The 15350-nt window shown below is 32.3% G+C and overlaps 1 protein-coding gene across 1 annotated transcript in view; it reads left to right on the top strand.

The window, feature by feature from the left end:
• Positions 1 to 3324: 3324 nt before the first annotated feature.
• Positions 3325 to 15350, top strand: part of LOC123715875 (protein windpipe) — a 35219-nt gene continuing 23193 nt past the window's right edge. Inside the window, exon 1 of the mRNA XM_045671211.1 lies at positions 3325 to 3561. The gene's annotated coding sequence lies outside the window, so the exon portion shown is untranslated. The remainder of the gene's footprint in view (positions 3562 to 15350) is intronic.

Raw genomic sequence — 15350 nt, 5'->3', positions numbered from 1 at the left:
ACTGCTCGTACTCTATTTTGTTAAAAGATATACGAGAATTTTATAGATTATTTACATTGCATGCTTATTTGTTTCCAACGTTTCATAACTGTATAATTTTGTATCCTGTCATCCTGATGCGTTATTACACAGTTCCTTAGCTTCTTCCATTTATGTAAGACGACACTAAAGGCGATTAGCTGTAAGTAGGTCGCTCTATGGTCTATACTCGAGTTACAATAGTTTCCATATACTTTCATTATCGTGCAAATGTAACAATTATGTTATCGTGCAACGACACTCTGTTGTCTTTGTTACTGTTACCAGGGTTGTGATAACATTTGTATTGTTCGAGTAGAGTAATAACTTTTTTATCTGACTATAGATGTAAGGTATATAACACAAACAACATATTTGAACTTATTTTCTATTTATTTAGTAGTTGCTTTAGATTTAATAACCATATACATAATGTATATGGTTATTACATTAAAATATATCTTTTTAAATAGCTGATAAAAGTAATGCTCTGGCGCATTAGGAAGTTCGATATTTAGCTCATTCATTAACTATACATTACAATACAATATTTGTAGCCCAGATTCTCAAATAAAAATAAACCATATTTAGTTTTTATGAATTTTTACCTCAGAAAATGCTAGGTTTTAGGAAAGACTTCCTCAAAACTAGGATTATATACTATAGATTATAGTATAAGGAATAGATTATGCATTTCAGTAACTTCAGTTATTACGAGGTACTATTTTCTACATATTGTTTTTGCTACATTTTGTATAGTTTATATTTACTCTTAAATAATAGTGATATTTTTGGTTACATGATATTATATGTTTGACAGACAATCATCCGTCATCATGATTAAAATGATTACAAGGTGTATAATTTCAATGATTAGAGTTGAAGTAAATAATAATTAGCAGAGGTTACTTCTACTGTAATTTTCTAATGTTACTAACAATTTGTTTTAATATAATGATAGATTACATTGTATTAGTTTTTTTTGCATTTCGACAGTGTTCAAAATGTTTACCATAGACAACAAATATTTCGTCGTCAATCGACCCCCTCGCATCATACTCATTGTGTGTTAACCACAGATAGCAATAACAATACATTTAAAAACTATTGATATATGTCAGTTCGTATACAAGCGCTCCATATCGAGGTTATAGCCTTGCCCTGAGTGGCCGGAGGTTTAAAGTTTTACATTTAAACTTCTCTAGTTATGTCTTCGTAGATAACTTATTGAGAAATAATTTTTTGGTGTGAGATTGTGTTTGTTGAGAAAAAATATGTGTTACCCGTGTACTACTGTAACAAATTATATCATAAAACGTTTAACCGGTGACAGCTAGTTCCATTGGGACATGGGGCGGACAAATTTCTGTGCCTTTATCATTTTTTTTCTGGTTTCGCACGCCGTCGACTTTTTCGGTCTAAGACGAGCCGCTTTCCTCACAATGTTTTCCTTCACCATTCGAGCGAATGTTAACTGCACGTAGAATGTTTGGTTCACAGACGGGGATCGAACTTACGACCTCAGGGATGAGATTCGCAGGCTGAAGCCGCTAGGCCAACACTGCTCTAATTGTAAATTACGTAAGAAAATTATCGTTGAATGAAAGTCGTCATATGATAAAAATCTGATAAAATTCTTCGCGACCTTGAGATTAAACATTTTCGTATATTTGCGATTGCCGGTACTTCGAGGTGGCTTTTATAAGATATGCAATATGTTCACAGTTCACATGTATTGTATATTTTAAGGCTTTCTACAAGTTTAAGCTTCATGCCAAATTCCGCTTTAGTCTGCCGAAATTTTAGTCTGTTTAAAATTAGAGCGATAACTTCAAAAGAAGTAAATGTTACTAATAATAAAACTTTTATATGAAGCGGTATCACTAATCCAGTGGGGCTAAATTCCTTTAAGTGTGTTTTGCATCTGTTGTTGTCAGTTATCATTGATAATTCTTTAGTGTTCTGTGCGACGTGGGTCTTTGGATCTATGGGTGAGAACTGATATTCATAAACGACTCGCTAACTTATGCATAACAAAATCTAATACATTTGTGTACATACGCAGCATATAGGAGTAAAACCAAAGATATGACAGGTTTTCACATCAGGATACGTGTTACAAGTGTGAATGATATAGAAAGAGCACATTATTAAATCTTTTCGTTTGTAGAAACATTAAAAGTGATTCCGATTTGTCGTGCGACTCATCATAATAATTTGACCTGAATAGTATTGATTCGAAATGTAAATTATTAATAACCTTATTGTATTTTTAATGAATTTAGAACGATTGTCTTACAGATTGTAATAAAATAATGGAAGTAGTAATACAATGGGAACTAGAAAAATAGTCTTATTGTTCTACTAAGTATCTAAACATTAATCCCAGATTAATAATATGGTACGGTTACTATTTTGGTATCTATTGTCCAGTAACTATCTAATCACATTAAAATTATCAGTTAAATTGACAAGTTTGATTACTAAAAGCCAATCAGTTTATTACGAAGTATAGAAATTAAATATTATATTACTCTATTTACTTATGTAATTATTTATAATTCCGTTATAATCATTAACAATGACATAAAATAATGTTAGTGATGGTAAAAATTAACATACGTATAAATTAATATAAAAATTTTAAAAATACAAAAGTTCGTTCAAATTTATTTATTCAAAATTATGTATATGTCAAGATTGCAAAAAATTATAATAAACATTTTGTTGCTAAATTTGCAATCTATGGTCTATTCATATTTCGCATTGACACACGAGTTTTCGCTTAGAAAAGTTATCACTAACATCAGCGCTATAATATAACACACTTAATTCCATATAGCGACATTATATTCCTAGCATTTTATAATTCAGTCAAAAATTCGGTACACAAAATGGGGTATCATTACAAATATTTATAACTGGCTAATTTTACTCATTATAAAATAATAGGTTATCAGTCACGCTACATGTATCGTACAAAAAATGGACAAAAAGTTATACAACAAATAGCAATGATGTGGTTCCATACCAGTTTCCAGTACATATAAATAGGTATTGTACCAAGGGCCACATGTACAATCAGGGGCGAAAATCTGGTTTGCTTAAACCAGATTACAGCTACTTTCATATTTCGCGAGTTGCGCTCCAGTTATAACTGTAAATAGTCTTTTCGGTGATAATTTAGGAATGCATTCGTCATGCTACATTCTAATTGCAGGAATTTTAAAAATTTTGGGTTCGAGGGTTGCAATTACGCTATCTATCCGAGACGTGTTTGTTGAGTGGTGAGATCGTGCAAGCGAACGCGGAGCTCTCAGTCCACACCGAACCATCGACTAGCTACCACGCCACTCCGTGCTAAACACCGCACAAACGTGGCGTGACAGAAAAAGCCGGCTGTGCACGGGTTGAAAAGTGACAGTGCGTCAGTGAGGAGAAAAGTGTTCGGGAATTTCTCTGGACTAGCTGAATAACCAGCAGTTTGCGATAACGAGTACGATTTTACGAATTTAAAACTTCTACAGCACCACCATTTATTTGGTAAGTTTTTGTGTTAAATAGTATGAACATCATTTATTAAGTAATTTACTTATTTCTATAATCTTTGACTATTGACCTGAGGACTGGTTTTCAAGGTTTTACGTGAATATGACGCTGAGATTTTTTGTGCTATCTACATTATTTCTCGTTCCTTCACTTATAGAACGTGTGAAAATATTGGACAAGGAATAGGTGAAGATTATTCTAGATTTATACGTAATTATTCAAATGTTATCGATGTACTTGACATAATTATTTAATACTTTAGTTTATTGTAAATCATGTCGCCATGTGTTATCGGAAACTTATCATATTATTGATAAGTCTTTAAAGAACTACAAAGTTTCCTAGTGCATGCATTATATAGGATTTATTATATATTTACCTTATAAATATAAGTACTTAAGAAACGCAGGTAGGCATGCATGTATTAAGAACACTACCCTATGGTTTTAAGTGATAATAAGTTTACATATATGGATATGTATGTTTTAAATTTTCTACGAGATCTGATCAATTGTATTACTTATGTTGTTATTTAAAACCCCGTTGTAATGTTAAATATCATAAAAAATGTCAATATACAAACGCATTTTCAACTTATGACAGTTGAAATATAAATTATCTCCTCAGATGAATAAAATGTTCATTATTTTTTGCTTTACGTAATTTCATTGTAGCTACATAAATTATCAATGTCAGTGACGTCTGTAAAGGTTGTATATTTTTTTTTAAATTACATTAAATAAATTATTCAGTTTTGGCATTCGGTTTTAGAAGAAACATAACTTCTTACCTAAAATTAATATTACATGGAAACTGGATAACAATGAATAAAACCCTTATATCCAAATCCTTTCTACACCCGTATTCAATTACTGACTCGTTATATATTCCAAACTAGCTAGGCCTCCGTTACTTACATTAAATCAGCCAAAGTTTGATATACTTTTATTGACTGTAAAATTGACACCAGACGTTCCTAGCGTATTTAACCAAAGAATAATATAATCTTCCAGTAAAGCCGATTCTTAAAATTCATGAATATTTTCGTATGATTACCGTTTATAAGCAATAATTATGTCTTATATGCTGCTGTAGAACCCGTCAAACCACCACGCTCCTTTTTACCTGCTCAAGGCTAGATTTGTGTAGGCAATGCCGTATTACCTAGACGGCTTGGAGTCTGCGACTAAAATTTTGCACGATGTTACGGTAATACTCAGTGGCGTGATAAGTGAACGGCGTAGACGATTGCGGGGTCATTTAAACCCCGTGCTTAATTTTATTTTTACGAGGTTATTGACTTCCATGTATTATTATATTCAATATTTAATATTCTTACACAGAAACATATATTGTGTCTTTGGAATAGCTTCCTTCCGAAGATAGAAAGCGTAATTTTTAACTTTAAATTTTCAAACCTGTTATCGAAATAAAATTTTATAAATATTTTAAAGGCTAAGGCGAGTAGGAGATGTAAGACGTACATTTAAAGGCGTGGAATTATATTGAAAGATTATTTTTTCCATAAATTCTACCGAAATGGTACTTTATGTATAATTTTAATATTAAAGTAATGCTTCGATAATATATTTAATAAGGTAATTTTTATAAAAATACATTTTAATGATAAGAAAAATTTACAATAATTTTGTTTTTGAATCAAACACGGACTTAATGATCGTCTCTTTTTCTAGGACGAAATATCAATTAACTCCAGCAAATTAGGAACAAATACAGTCATTAATTAATCTCATAGTTGGTATTATTTATTAAGTTACTCACATAAGAATAATAATATTATTTACCATTTGATCAGTGACAGAAAAATGTTCAAATACTTAGCTCCTTGCGGACTGTATCTTAATTATATTCTGTGAACAGTACAAAACCATAAGTTTTTAATAGTATCTTAATTTATTTATTTTATTTTACAAGTTTTTGCATCTTTCATACATTATCTGAGGCCAAAATTAGTATTTACATCTTCGGCTGTGGCCCAAACTAAGTATGGACTCGTGAGAGGAGAACCTTAAATCATTAAAATATCCTTGTACATTCTACAATTTTTAAAGGTTTCAGATGTGACACGTTCTCCAACCACACTTAATAAATAACTAGATATTAAAATATAAATAGATCTAAACGAGGTCCATTACCTGTGTAGCAACCGTTTATGGTTAGTGCATGATTACGGCTCCCCAATGGCGCAGAACTACACTTAAGGATATCGCTATTATGATCCCCTGCTTTTCATTTGTAATATAAATAAACCTTGACCGTAGCTCTTATGTAAGTCATGAATGAATGTCATGTTACAGGGACAGACTTATAGGGATTCTAATATCATTAGTATTTTTTAAACAAATCTACTTACGGCTCCCCAATGGCGCAGAACTACACTTAAGGATATCGCTATTATGATCCCCTGCTTTTCATTTGTAATATAAATAAACCTTGACCGTAGCTCTTATGTAAGTCATGAATGAATGTCATGTTACAGGGACAGACTTATAGGGATTCTAATATCATTAGTATTTTTTAAACAAATCTACTTAATGCTACTATTAATATACTCTGTAGAGCTATGCAATCTGTAAGTTTTATTTCGGAGTTCGAAATTCAAATCGGCCAATGATGTGGTTATAATATTTAAAACGCGAATTATATCTCATTGTATATTCGTGTCGTGACCTTAGAGTGTGATGTAATCGGTTTTTATAATGCTAATTTACTTATCAAATGACGAATACACGCTTTTACTATCACTATAGTGATAACAGCAAAGTCACGAATAAGATTCGTAAAATACAGTTAATATTTAGACGATGATTAGATGGATTGGTGGTGTTTTGTGATGAATTAACTTACGATACATTTACACATTTTCTGTTGTCAGAAAAATTACGTTAATAATGTTTACATTATCGGATTTATTATTCAGACTCAGTAATGATAAAATTATAGGCATATTTTTGTATTTGTATATTTTTACACTCATATGTAATGTTAAATTAACCCGAATAAGTACTTTTTGCATTCAATAGACGTGTATTATAAGAATATCTATAATCTATACCATTCTAGTTTGACGCCTTTTTTTGCCGCGAAATCGATAAATTACCCATTTCACGTTTCTATTTCCTTAAATTGTTTTAAATTTTATGCGATATTTTTTAAATATTAATGCAAAGTTTCCTATCTAAATGGTGTGTTAAGTTATGTCGTATAGATTGCATTTAATAATGGATAAAAAGCTAATTTTACAAATAACGTATTTTAATTACGCCTTTATTTTTGCAGTTTTGTTTAGGTATATATTTTTAATTTGCGGTTGATCATAAGAATCTTGATATTGCAACAAAAACTTAATAATAACTTATAATTAGGATAAATATATTTGTAATTGCTAATCGGTGTCTAACAAATTGATTGTAAAGAATTTTTTTACCAAAACCACTTAGTAAACAAGTTATTTGATCTTCAACGTGTTTTGTATAATATACATTACGTTAGCAACATAATATTAATGTGTTGGCAAGTTAATGAAATAAAATTAATTATAGAACTACATTTATTGATCACGTATAGAATGGGCGAAAATTAAAAATTATGTAATATTTATGAAAATCCCTCGCTTAGTTTCTAACTTAGATAACTTACTCGAAGGTCCTAGGTTCGATTCCCGAAGACACCATCACGATTTCCCGGTAACAAACGCAGATTTTTACAAAACAAATAACATAGAAATGTGTCTGCCCTTTACCATTGGCGATGATTATGGAACATCAACCAACTTTCATAGCAAAGACATAATGCATAATTTACTTGACTTGTCTGTAACTTGAAACTTTACTTCCAATTATAATATTTTTCATAAATTTACTTTCAATGTATTTAACATGAACGTTTTGTCTTTTGAAAGTATATTGCTTTTTATTTCACGATGTTCGTCTCGTTTGTTCAGAGCTGCACATCCAACAATGCAATGTATGTGTATCAAATAAATACACTACACAATCATGACTTGACTATTCCTGGGCTACCGCTGAGATATCGTCGACAATGAGTGACATAGACAGTACTAGCGGTAGAAGTTGTATTGCCCGTATTAACATAACCAAGGTACTAACTTTCTGACAGGACACATTGGGACAGTACCTAACCGTATCGCATAGATTTGGGTCTGCAATCTGTCTATAAAACTCACGCTTGACCCACTGAATTTAGATCTGATAATACACGGTTATGAATAGCTGAAGGCATAATTAAACGGTCGTTTATATGAACTCAGAGGTGAAAGTCTGTATGAATTAGCTCACGAAACGTAACTGTAACCACAATTGCAAAAAATTTAGGCTATTGGGTTGTTTTAGATTAAACAATTGTGGGTTTCACTGGCCTGCAATTTTACCCGCTGAGTATAAAGATTTATTTATTACCACTTCGTTGCATTACAATATAAAAACTGAACATGATTAAATAAAAGGAGGGCAAAGGCCGCCTTATCCCTTCGAGCTATCTGTTCCAGGCAACCACTGTAAGAAAAAAAAAATGAATTAAGAAAACACTTTTTAAACGGATTCAAGCTATGTATTATTATTGTAAACTTATAAATATTTACATAATTTTAAATGTAATTTTTTCCGACGTTTCGCGTGCTTTACAGCGTGCGTGGTCACGGTGACATGTAATTATAAGTTTATAATAATAATACATAGCTTCAATCCGTTTAAAAATTGTTTTCTTAATGTATAAAAGCTATATATATATATTTTTATATAAAATAGGGGGCAAACGAGCAGGAGGCTCACCTGATGTTAAGTGATACCGCCGCCCATGGACACTCTCAATGCCAGAGGGCTCGCCGAATGCGTTGCCGGCCTTTTAAGAATTTGTACGCTCTTTTCTTGAAGGACCCTAAGTCGAATTGGTTCGGAAATACTTCAGTGGGCAGCTGGTTCCACATAGCGGTGGTGCGCGGCAAAAATTGCCTTGAAAAACGCTCAGTCGTGGAACGGCGGACGTCGAGGTGATACGGGTGGAATTTTGTATTCTGCCTCGACGTCCAATGATGAAACTCAGCTGTAGGTATTAATACGAACAACTCCTCTGAACACTCTCCATGGTAAATGCGGTAGAAGATGCAGAGTGACCCTACATCTCCGCAACGCATCTACGCAACGCCAAGGGATCGAGCCGCTCGGAGAGGGATTGGTCATCGACGATTCGAACCGCTCTTCGTTGGATACGGTCAAGTGGAAGGAGCTGGTACTGGGGAGCCCCCGCCCAGAGGTGAGAACAGTATTCCATGTGGGGCCGTATTTACGCTTTAGAGAGTTGCAAGCGGTGGCCCGGAGTGAAGTACCGTCTCGCCTTGCTGAGCACACCAAGCTTTTTGGAGGCTAATTTAGCCTTTCCCTCCAAATGACCGCGAAACTGAACGTCGTTCGATATGTCAACGCCAAGTGTTCCGATGCTGGCTGTGGCTTCAAGAAGAGTGTTTTCGAAAAGAGGAGTAGCGACAAAGGGTATTTTTTTCGCGGAAAACGCGCAAACTTGTGTCTTCTTGGGCTTAAATTGGACTAGGTTTAGTCTACCCCAGTCCGAGACTCCACGTAGAAGAGTTTCGACTTCAGACACAAGTTTGTTCCGGTACTAATGGACAACTGCTCGAGGAATACCTGCCCGGCCCAGTGTAAAGAGTATCCCCAGTGTTGTCGTCCTCATAGCAATGAATGTTGCTATGTTAATAAAAGACAATACTAAAATTAATTAAATTGAATAAGGTATGCAAGAAGTGCAAAAATACATATTATGTATAGTTATTAAGAAAAAACTAAACAAGAAAAAGAAAAAAACAAACTAAACTAAAAAGGGAGACAAGAAAAATAAAACTAAAAAGTGCACATGGATTACGTTAATTTAAGATCCGAGATGTGGTCAGGTAATGTTTATACGGAAGAAATTTAAATATGTATGTATTGTTTATGTGCACGGTATTCAAAGCTATTACGGTGAGGAGTATAGGAAATATAACTCTATATAGCTGCCTAGATTTTTATGACTCATGCCTAAAATGAAACCTTTTTGTGGAACTGTCAGAATAAGATAAGCTTACAGCTTAAATGGTTTAACTTTCACTTGACTCTTATCAAACTAATTAGGTATGTAATTGTCTTTTTAAATGTCGTAAAGGACTTGTTACTGCTGTGAAACTTGTGCCCTAGGCTTAATAGAAAGTTAGCATTTTGAAATTACTGTTCATTGGTCGTTTATGGTAACAAGGGGAAACCACTTGTTAATCTTCGGTCTGTTCTAACTAAAGTTTAGTGCAGAGGAAAGCGGAAGTAAATAACAATCTGCCTTATCTTTAATTTTATATAATTTAATTTTGATGTTTGTTTATATGAATAGTTCTTGTTCCACCAACAATGCTTAAATTTCAATAAACAATTGTGTATAGACTTTTTTCCTTTACCTTTTTTTGCTTATATCAAGGCCATGTATTCACAGTGAAGACGGAAGTTATTTATTCATTTACCTTGGTCTCGCGAAAAGGATGTTTAATTCATACGGTCATTGTCAAATTTTATAATGTGAAACAGGAATGACAAAGTTCACAGCTGATACTTTCATGTTTTAATTGTCATAAAAAAATCCAAATTTCTATAGGCATGGGATCATGTCGTTATCGAAAAATGGTACCTACATACTTTACTTAAATGTAAATAAACTATATAAAAAAATGTTTTGAATTTTCTTAAAAATGCGACGAAACTTTAATATAAAATAAGCATGTATATTAAAATGTTTTTAACGTCTGCTGTGTAATAAAAGTTTCATTGTGCAAAGGCATCTATGAGAATTGCTTTTAGAACTAGAAAAAAGATAATTTGTCTTAATTTCAGCAAATTAAGTCACTCTTGTAATCGTAAGTCGTGCATGAATGAACTCGAAGGTGTGTAAGTAGGCCATCTGAAACGTTGGCACAGTTTTATGTCAATTGTCAGTAACTCACGACGTTTTGACAGTTTATAAATGATAAGCGATATTAGCTTTAATACAGTTTCCATAATTAAACCGTGAATTTGTATGCGAAAGCGGTATGGACTATCAAATTTTTTATTAGTCAATACAATTAAATCTTTTTATTTTTTACCATTATTTGTGTCTTGTGAAATTATGGACGACTTAACGAATCTTTTGCCAGTTGTTGTTACTATTGATTGACCCCCACATCCTGATACAGGAACTTTTTAAGTAGCGTCGTTTCATGGCAGCATCTAGAAGGATTTTTGTGAATTCTATATCTAGACTAAAAAGCGTTCAACTATTGTAAAGAAACCTATAGTTTATATGCCCAACAGGAAACCTAGGTCTACCTAGATTTAAATGTATTTTGTACTACTTGATTAGTAAAAAACAATAACAAATCTCTTAATAAAGCGTATCTATGGACAGTATCACTTTCATAAATGTTTTTGACTTGAGTTACTACAGTATGTTTCAACTGTTAAGTGATTAAGGTGGGTCTACAACTCTACGAAAATGGGTCAGCGCGACAATTGATCTGCCTATTGTAATTGTTGCTCATTGTTTAATAACCGTACATTTTAAATAACCAAACATCTATAATTGTCTAGTTAATGTCACTAGTTTTCTGCGTTTACAATTTTTAATACAATTTGACACTAACCAAGTAGTAGACAATTAGCATTAAAAACCACGTCGTAATATATGTTGAATTAAACGAAAGATGAGTTTTGTTTGATTGTATTTAGACAATCGATAAAATGTATCCCCTTCTATTATATAGACGCATCGTCGGGTGTCCGGTATAGAGACCCTGTCGACCAATCATAATGAAGCGATACGGTCTCGCATTTCGTTATTTAAAAGCACACATTTTTATGAAATGCAAATTTCCTCTCATAGGTGTGTTTATAAAAAGCATCGTTCGACATAAAAACTTTCCCACATTAAAGAACTGAATATGCACTCAATGTTTAAACAAAGAAAAATGTAATACTGCTAAGGAAGAGTAGAATGAAAATATCTGTGATTACAAATAAATCTTATGGCGAAATATGTTTATACTTTTGACGTAACGTTTATCTTATAACAAGCCTAGATTTACTATGAGCAAAAGGAAAATAAACTGATTGTTTACAATTTATTCCCAAGTCACGAGTGCAAGCAGTAAACAATATAATAACATTATCCAAGTATAGGCTTAGCTTAGTTTTGACTTCCAATTGGACTAACGTGATATATTTTCTTAACGATGTCTTTCAAGAACCTCTATGTTATTATTAGTGACCTAGTCCCCATAAACGTCGTATTTGTAGTATACCTGTAATATAAATTACTACTTATCGACTTGTTAAAACACACGCACTGATACATTTTGTAAGGACCTTAGTTTCGTCGCAAGATTTTTACATGTTTTTATGGAATACATATATATATAAAGAAAATGTTTTTTGGTCTTTGTCGTAAAAAAGTATGGAAAGTAGTAACTTATAATAATTTAAAATAGTTTTGTCAATTTAAAAATATAACCTTGAAGAATATGGTAAAAGCTTTTTGTATATTTCTAATAGAAATCCAACAAACCATTGAAATGTTAAATAAATCTTTGTTTTAGAAACTGCTTGCGTGTACTTTCCAAAGCCATTTACGTCCTTACCTCCCATAAAAGGAATATCTTCCTTGTTTTGCGAATAAAATTTATTCTACCGACATAAATGACGACTAAAAAATGTTAATAATTTATATAATTAATTTATAATGTTGACTAATAAATGCAGAAAACCAGATTGGTTTTTTTTTGTTCAGCATATACATTTTATACAGCCTTCCGTGTTGAAGGTTGGCTGACAGGCAAAAAATACATAAAAAGCTAAATATGTATATTGGAATAAAAATGTAATGATTTAAGTATAGTAGTCACCATATTTATTGGATGGATCAAGCACGAGCAAGATTTACCTTTTAACATTTTTTTTGCATCAACAAGCTAAAATCATCATCATATGTCAAATGTCAAGTCGTCTAAATATGCTGTCAACTGTCATTGTGAGTCCTTTATAGAATATTTGAATATGGAATAGAAGGTACATTTGCAAGGCATTGGGTTGAACTGTAGGGATTCTGTTACACCTACGCTAATGTCGGCTTATGTATTGCGGCCTGTGGCATTCAGGCTTTCTATTCGCAGGAAATGGAGTAATAAACCACAGATTATAAATCGGCCGTTTCGATTGATATCGGTATTAAGTATCGAATTTATAGATTTCCTTATTATAGAACTAATTAATAGTAGGCTTTTACCACGTTGTTTTAAAGGATGAATTTAAAGTCATTCAATATTTGATCATTATAATGATCCCGGGTCACCACGAGGATTTTGGAGGAGAAGTGTCAATTAGGTTGAAGTGCCTTATAATTTCCTTGTACACAATGTTTTTTTAAATTAAAAGTAGTGGCGAGTGTTACTTGCCAATTTTTCTTACACGCTTCACACCCACCTATTGGGACTGGTAGTAAATAAAAAAAATTAGACAACTTTAAGTATAATATATCATCATTGGTTATAGTTAGCAAAATGAATAAATATATTTGATTTGATTTAATAATTTCATGAATTAATTTATTTTTACGTTATTTAATTATTCCTCAAAGATCCACTGAATCAATTATATAATCAGGGGAATATTTTTTAAATGTGTTAATTATTAGAATTTAAAATTTATTTTAAAACGTGTTATTCTATCGTTTACTTCCGACAAATATCTTACGGGGCCACAATTTTGTTGACGAATGTTTTAATTATTCAATTACACGTCATATTATATTACAGTACGTCATATGAAACCACTTTGTTTCACTTCACCGCCCGTATTAGCATAGGAATATAAGGCTATCACCATATTTGGAACCTAACATTTCTATAGAAGTTAGTCAGGCGTGACGGGGGGTCTTATGTTATCACAATATGTAATAAGGCGTATTATTTATATTTCCTACTGCTAATATGAAGTGGCATAATCTATGTATGAAATACGTTAGGTTTTGGTCATGGCAAATTACTACAAATTGTTATTAGTGCGCCCCGACAGGTTTTTTGTAGATTTTCAATATCTTGAAATAAACGCGAGACTACACCGAGATCGTGCCTTTGAACCCGCAATCAAATGGCTGTTCACCACTGGATGTTCTGCGCATACTTGCCTAACCGCAAGGAAATCACTTCGTGACGTGACAGCAGGCACAGAACGCTGATTACTTATGGCTAATCTATAAAAATCCAAGCCAAGACTACATAGTTGTGGAGTTTTTCTGTTTAAAATATTGTTATGTAATTTTAAGTTCGTAATGCTACTGTAGTTTGTATCTAATGTTATAAAAGATTAAGTAACATTATTTGATAAGTGCATTTATTTCTTATTGTGACGCAAATTAGTTATATTTATGTGTTGAAATAAAACAAATATTTAAAAAACTAATTCAACTGCATTATTTGCGAATACGTCTGTTTACATTGAGATACGCTTGAGTGCACATTACATAAAGTTGTTTTTCAATGAAATGTTATGTTTTTAGTTCTCACAATTTTATCGACTGTATTGTCTATTGAACACTGATAAGTTTACATAATGTAAATTACTGGATTTGAATTGCTAAGAATATGTGCTGGAATAAATTCTATCCAACCACGTAAACACACTCGCATGAAAACACAATATATCTCACAAGTAAAGCATATTATATTAAATTGGATTGATTGCCAAGTCAATCTATTTATTTTAAACATAAAAGATTTTAAAATAGATATGTTGTCAGGTTACTAACTTAAGACGAAAGGTTCCTTTATTACCGACATGTTGTACATCTCAAAACTTTTTACGGTAGAACTGTTTTGCGTTTATGTTTTTGATGGCATCTGATTTCCTTTTCGGTAACTTCTACTTCTTCAAACACACACTATATATTGTACACATTGATCAGTGTACCTACCTATATATATATATATATATATAGGTACACTGATCAATTTACTGCAAATGTAACTTTGTAATCCTATTTTTTTTGGATCAAAATGTTATTTATGCAGGTCTAGGAAACTGTACCGATGTTACAAAGTAGTTTATATTGTTTTTCCGTGATTTATACACTAATAAATATTTATTGGATTCTAAATTAGTAGATTGTTTGCTAAATGTGCCTTTTTGTGTTGACGATCGGTGAGTCAGTCACTGAGCAATGAGTGACAAAAATAAGAAAGTTTGACAAGTTATAATCCTTAAACTACTGGTTCAAATTGAATTAAATTTTAAATATACCGTGTTTAAAACAATGCGGGTTGAAAATGGCCTTAACTGTTTCCAGAAAAGGATGGTATGGTCGTGCCGCTTTCTTGCTCGACTTAGCCTTGTCTCGAAATTTAACATTCGCTAAGCATAGTAACAGGAGCTCCAAGCCAACAGTTAACTACGGAGTAGTGGGTAAAAAACATGTAAAATAATTAGTGGGATCACACTCCTTTCGGAACCAATAATACTTTAATTATATTAGGTTATATAATTTAAAATGAATCTATAAGTCAAACCTACACATTAAATTATTGCCATGCATAAATTGTAGGTTATATTTATATGGGACAGGAATACCACAGGTCGTAATCATTATTGACAGCTGCCTGACAGGTTTAGACACCTGATTGGCATACGAGATGCGACATGATCTTGCCACCATCATGATAAGCTCCTAAGTAATTATGA

The sequence above is a fragment of the Pieris brassicae genome, chromosome 11 (genome assembly GCF_905147105.1).
Source record: "Pieris brassicae chromosome 11, ilPieBrab1.1, whole genome shotgun sequence".
Taxonomy (NCBI): Eukaryota; Metazoa; Arthropoda; class Insecta; order Lepidoptera; family Pieridae; genus Pieris; species Pieris brassicae.
The sequence above is the reverse complement of the archived record's forward strand: the minus strand, read 5'-3'. Positions and strand labels throughout refer to the sequence as shown.